The 7,076-nt window shown below is 37.6% G+C and overlaps 1 pseudogene; it reads left to right on the forward strand.

Moving 5' to 3' along the window:
• The first annotated feature begins 654 nt into the window (after positions 1-654).
• On the forward strand, positions 655-1,653 carry LOC112647599 (heterogeneous nuclear ribonucleoprotein A1-like; annotated as a pseudogene).
• Positions 1,654-7,076: the final 5,423 nt, after the last annotated feature.

A 7,076-nucleotide genomic window follows, 5' to 3' on the forward strand; every position in this document is an offset into this window, starting at 1 on the left:
TTCTGTCAGTACAGATTATTCCAGTCAAGAGTTGGCATTCAGTCTTTAGTTTGTCAAGAATAGCTGGAGGCCGCCATGCAATTTCTGCCATGCAACTTCTTTTCATGTAAAGTTACAACAAACATCAGTAAATAATGGTATAGAGTTATAGGCACATAGGTCTGTGTGATCATATTTTGACATTACAGTAGTTAACACTGAAGTAATTAAAAATATATGCCCTAAATCTTAAAAATTATGATTAATGAAAAAACCAAAACAACCATATAACATTTTAAACACAGGAAATATTAAAACAGAATTAAGCATAGTTTTATAAAACTAAAAAGCAGAATTAGTGATCTGTCACAGTAAATGGAAATGGAATAAATTCCCTATTAAACCTCTGAGAAGTAGGTAACATAGCATTACTTCACCCATCCAAATAGCCTAATATTTAGGTTTTTGTTGATGGAAACACCTTAAAAAGTTGTATCTAGATTGACTCACATTAACCCCAATATAACTATAAACACTTTGTGTACAAGGAAATTGTATTTTACCAGAAAATGGGTAAATTTTCAAGGTATTCTCTATATAAAGGTCCCAAGACTAAAAGTACAGACCATGGGCTGCCAAGTAAAAATTGTTAAAGTCTCCCCTCCCACCACCGTCATGTCTAAGTCAGAGTCTCCCAAAGAGCCTGAGCAGCTGCGGAAGCTCTTTCATCAGAGGTTTGAGCTTTGAAACAACCGATGAGAGTCTGAGGAGCCATTTTGAGCAATGGGGAACACTTACGGACTGTGTGGTAATGAGAGATCCAAACACCAAGCTCTCCAGAGGCTTTGGGTTTGTCACATATGCCACCATGGAGGAGGTGGATGCAGCCATGAATGCAAGGCCACACAAGGTGGATGGAAGAGTTGTGGAACCAAAGAGGGCTGTCTCAAGAGAAGATTCTCAAAGACCTGGTGCCCACTTAACTGTGAAAAAGATTTTTATTGGTGGCATTAAAGAAGACACTGAAGAACACCATCTAAGAGATTATTTTGAATAGTATGGGAAAATTGAAGTGATTGAGATCATGACTGACCAAGGCAGTGACAAAAAGAGAGGTTTTGCTTTTGTGACATTTGATGACCATGACTCTGTAGACAAGATTGTCATTCAAAAATACCATACTGTGAATGGCCACAACTGTGAAGTAAGGAAAGCCCTATCAAAGTAAGAGATGGCTAGTGCTTCATCCAGCCAAAGAGGCCAAAGTGGTTCTGGAAACTTTAGTGGTGGTCGTGGAGGCGGTTTTGGTGGGAATAACAACTTTGGTCGTGGAGGGAACTTCAGTGGTCAAGGTGGCTTCAGTGGCAGTCGAGGTGGTGGTGGATACAGTGGCAGTGGGGATGGCTACAATGGATTTGGTAATGATGGAAGCAACTTTGGAGGTGGCGAAAGCTATAATGATTTTGGCAATTATAACCATCAATCCTCAAATTCTGGACCCATGAAAGGAGGAAATTTTGGAGACAGAAGTTCTGGCCCCTATGGTGGCGGAGCCCAATACTTTGCCAAACCACGAAACCAAGGTGACTATGGCAGTTCCAGCAGCAGCAGCAGCTATGGCAGTGGCAGAAGGTTTTAATTACTGCCAAGAAACAAAGCTTAGCAGGAGAGGAGAACCAGAGAAGTGACAAGGAAGCTACAGGTTACAGCAGATTTGTGAACTCGGCCAAGCACAGTGGTGGCAGGGCCTAGCTGCTACAAAGACATGTTTTAGACAGTATTCATGTGTAGGGGCAAAAAATTTGAGGACTGTGTTTGTGATCAATTGTTTAACAGGTTATTTTAGTTTCTGTTCTGTGGAAAGTGTAAAGCATTCCAGTGAAGGGTTTTAATGTAGATTTTTTTTTTTGCACCCATGCTGTTGATGGCTAAATGTAATAGTCTGATCATGACACTGAATAAATGTGTCTTTTAAAAAAATAAAAATAAAAAAAAGTACAGACCATCTAGTTTTAAACTGTGGCTCAGAAACCAAGCAGCTACATGAAGAAAGCATGTAATATAACAATATCTGTAGTTTGCAATTACCAAAGTCCCAGCTCCTGAGAAAGCTGGAAAAATAGAAAATAGATGACAGCAACAAGTCAGAAACAAAAACTATTCTTACAAAGATTAAGAAGCATTGTGGCTCAAAATACTAAGTAGAACCAGCTAAATGACTTGGAAAGATGTGTTAACTCTCCAATCTTCAGTCATTTCACTGTATATATACCAAAAAACATTTTTAATATATTAAAAACCATTTTTTATTACCTTCTCAACTCTCACCTCTTTAAAATGTTACATTCTATAAGCCGGTTGGCATATAAGACACACACACACGTACACATACAGTGGGGTAAAAGGCGAGTGATGTTGTTTAGTGTTTTGTTCTAAAACATTCTTTAAAAATATTTAATAATATATAGAGAGAGATGGAAAATGAGACTAAGAGTGCAGAACTCATAAAGCTGTTGTGCAGTCCAATGGGACTATAAGACACAGCATTATTCCTTGCACATTAGTCAATACTCAATAATAGTGATCATTATTATCACCATTGGCTCCAAATGCCATGGACAGCCATAGGAAATGCTGAGGGTAGGGTTTGAGCTGTGCAAAAGAACAATAGGATGTTGTCATGTGTACATTTATCTTATGCAGATTCAAGAGAGCTGCTAAGAGCAAGTATTGGCAATCCACTCTGTTCCTCTCAATGTGCATAAGCCACAGTGTGAATGTGACCCCAGCCACTCAATATGCGGTTTCTTTAGTCAACCCATCTGCCTCCAATGCTGTGAACATCTCAGCTCACTAAATGTGATTCTAGGGTTAAATATACATATTTTTCACATAACATGATGCCAAAACACAAGCCAAAATGTCATCTGACACTCAAATGAAGAAATGATGATTGAATCTATGTTGCAGGAAAAGCTGACTTTGTTGGTTATTGAGATTATTCCTGTCCATATATTGTATATCATGAGGGATTTTGTGGTGACTTTCAAAGGGAATCTTTTAGTGTGTTCCATTTCCACCTTACGAGAAGATTTTAGAAGCCACCTCTGTGTAGGATATTGCTCCACTTTATAAATAGGAGAAAGAAAAACACCCCAAGAGAAGACACAATAAATATTTTTAATGTTCCCACTAAATCTAGGATTTGAAACAACTCAAATCCAATCCAGGAACATAAATACTGAAGATGGTTTGATCAGAGTGAGCCAGATGAAAGCTTACCTATTTAATTGCTACAACATAGTTTTAAGAGTCAGGAGCAAAGGTGTTGCAGGGATCAGAAGCAAATTTGCTCCTAACCAGAATGGTAGTTCAGGATGGAGGAGTCCTGGGAAATGCAAATAGCACCATCCCCTGGACCAGAGACAGAGCTCAAAACTCAGAAAGAGAAAGGAGGTGGGCGGGGGGCGCACAGGGATTAACACACACATGCACATGTACCAGCTCATAACAAAGAAAGCCATGGAAGTAGGGGGTAGTAGAGAGACTTGAAAAAAAGTATCAAAATCTGCTGCCAAATGATACAAAAGGAATCTTAAACAGCTCTTTGTCTATGCTCTCACTGGTCTTGGTTAGGAGGTCACTTGGAGAATTATAGCAGACATTTAGGATTCATCAGTACTATAAACATTTGTTAAGGAGAGCCCTGGGATATCAGATGGTGAGCTTCAAAACTCAACGAAAGACCACCAAGGAACTGAAATAGAGAAATTAATAACTCAGAGGTCCTGGAGGAAGTACACAGCATGCTTCCAGGGAGTCAACACAGGAGGTAGACAGCACTGTAAGACCCAAGGCACATGCTTTCATTAGGGTCCATATGTGGAGTGCTTTTGGGTTCCTGGGCTTAAGCCAGATTGGTCAATTCAAACCAGAAAGAGCAGGGTAAGCTTTTTGGGGGTCTTATCTAGGAGTTCAAAAGAGGAAGGCACTGGGAGGTGCAGGAGAAGGTTGATCACAAGGGTGTTGGGGGAGTCATATCAGGAATTTATATTTATTTGTGACTCTGCAGGCTGTCACCTAGGGCATGTGCTGAGTGGAGGACCTGGTCAGTTCAAGGCCCCTGCAAGCCACCTGGCAACACAAAATGGATGTTGAGGCAGCAATATCATGGAGTAGTATAGCTAATCTCTCAATAATCAGGAAAGACTAACCTGTCAAGAATGAAAATGTAAGAAACCAAACTAATACAATTCTTCTTTCCCAATCACTTAGTTTAAAAGTTTACCTCCTTCCCAGTGACACACATGATGTCCAAGGCAATTTTCTAGCCAGAGAGTCACGAGAAAGAGTAACCATGCTCCCTGGATGCCTAAGATGCTCTTCACTAGCTGTAATGACTGTCAGCCCTTGGCTGTATTGTTAGATACAGACCCAATCTCCTTCTATAATATTCCTCGGCCTGATAGTTGCTGTTGCTCTATTGGGGGTGGGGGTGGGAGAAAGTGGATGTGAAGTCCTATGACTGATGGTCTATTTACAGGCACTCACTGTGCAGGTAAAGAACTTGGCACAGAGGGAGAGATTTCTGATAAGCATCCATTGATCCTCCCTAAACAAAGGCTTCGGGCTTAAAGCAAGAGAGAGAGTTACAAAATCAATTTAGTGAAATCGGCTGCATCTTCATGAAAAGAGCTAACTCTGCGTATTGTGTATGTGACTTTTTGTCATCTTCAGTTTTTATAAATTCACAGGTAGTGAAACATTGCCTATAGCCCTAATATTCCTTTAAAGGGGCACCAATTATGTCAAAACAAAAATATATTGTCTATGCTTAACTAATACTCTCTACTTGTTATCCGTTGCTGGCAAAAAGATCCAGCAGAAAATACTCAATAGAACAGAGAATTGCTAAGCAGCTGGCTAATCATAGACTATGCAATTATTATATTTTCATTCTGGCTCTGAAAAAGGAAACACTTAAAATGAATGAAATATGCATCAGCGCCTCTAGCAATGAAATTAAGCCACCTTATTAACTGTGCAATTTTTACAAAGGTTTCAAGAAACACTCATTAGGCCTTTTGTTTGAATTGAATTTCATCTCTTCCCTCATTTTAATTCCTAGAATATAAAGCAACTCTTACTTAAACACCTTGGTTTTTACTGAGAGATGGTAAATAAAATACTTGGATATTTTGGAAATAGGATAATTTTTTAAAGGTCAATATTAGCTGATTCTTATTGTATTTAGCCTATTTCTTATAGTGATTACCTTGTTACTATTATTATTCATTATTATTCACTATTATCATCACTACGCTCAAACCATTATGCTAGGCACTTATACAATGTATTATTAATACTTTAAAAAATCAGGCAAGGCAGAAATTACCATTGTCATTTACTAGGTAAGGAAGAGCTTCAGAGTACAATTAACTTTCTGAAGCTCTCACTGCTAATAAGTCCCAAAGCCTCTATTAAATCTCATGCTGGAACAATTCCAAAGTCTACAAATATCCAGCCCATCAGTCATGTTTCCATATAAGAACTTGTCAAGGATCAATGAGAAAAATGCATAATTTATATTTTACTATTGTATCAGTCAATCTAATAATATTCATGTAATGAGATAGTTTCATTAAATGTTACTGTTAACCATAAAAGTTTTATAAATATTAATCTCAAATTATTAAAGTCTCTAAATACTTAATATTAAATGCCCACACATTATTATTGCTTCTGCATCTTTAGGAAATCATCCAAGTAAATAGTCATAAAAAGAGAATGTTATTGCAAGTTTTGTCACAAGGTTTTAATCACTCTAAGACGACATTTGGCATTTTCAGCTAAGAGAATGGTGCTGTATATTCAATTGAAGAGATTATGACTAAGGATTAACAGCAAATTCATAGGAAAGAAAACAACTTCCTAAAAACTATGTTTGATCTCAGGAATTTTTTTACCTCCCTCAACCCACCAGGCAAAACCAGAAGGAAAATAAAACAGGCATAAAATAGCTACCTATACAATTAAATTAAAACCAAAACTTCTACTCTGGATAATGAGTATTAATTTGTCTACTTCACATTATACAGATCTTGATAAAAAATCTTCCAAACCACCAGACATCACCTGTACCTGTAAACACAAAGAGTTTGCAAGCAGAACAGATCAAATCAAGGCTACTTCATTGCTCTACCACTAAATTGGTTGAACTCCAGTCAGCTAACAAGTTGACAACATCCTTACTGTGGATGTTATCACCTGCTCAAATAATCCTTTTGCCTGAAAGTCTCAAACCAGCATAATCCAATACAGCTACTTATAAAGCTCATACCAATTATAAAATATTGAACACATAATCCCTTCTAAAAAGTCTGGAGTGCATTAAATATACAAAGTGAACAAGCTTCTTAACTCACATGTATTTGAGGTCAATATTATCATTTACATACTTTGAAACTGGAAAAGCCCCTTCCATGATATTTACTTTTCACTATTTAAAACAGGATAACAGAAGAATTTATGGACACAATTTGAAAGGCTATTTCCAACAGCAGTGAATCACTAGTAATTAAAAAATAACAGAACTCTAGTACATATTCCTTCAGACCTGGGTATTGAAAATTCACAGGCAGGCACAAGTTAATAAACATAGAACCAGAGTTTGGAGGAAATGAAACTACAGGTTCTATAGAACATGCATGATAGAATTCACCTATTAGGCACTCATGACTTAATGGAAAAGAAGCAATAGCAGGTGAATCACCCAGGTAATGGGTAATCAGAAATCCCCAAGGGGTAAAGGAAGATCTAGACTAGTACCTGGAAGATTTTTCATTATAGTCTAAACCTCGACACAAACGATTCTTGTGATTGTAGGCAAGTTGTTTTCCTTCTTTGAGCTTCTATTTTCTCATCTCTAAAGGAATATTCAGGATAAGGCAGACTGATGAATTCTACTTAGGGTTCCTTGAAGTTCAAGTTCTGAAATTCCCAAATGACAGATTTGCAGAATAGATTGTTTTCATGAAGAAACATGTTTCACATATCTTTCCTTCAGCCAAAATTTCAACAATCTGGGTGCAAAGCAT

The sequence above is a fragment of the Canis lupus genome, chromosome 5 (assembly GCF_003254725.2).
Source record: "Canis lupus dingo isolate Sandy chromosome 5, ASM325472v2, whole genome shotgun sequence".
Lineage (NCBI taxonomy): Eukaryota > Metazoa > Chordata > Mammalia > Carnivora > Canidae > Canis > Canis lupus.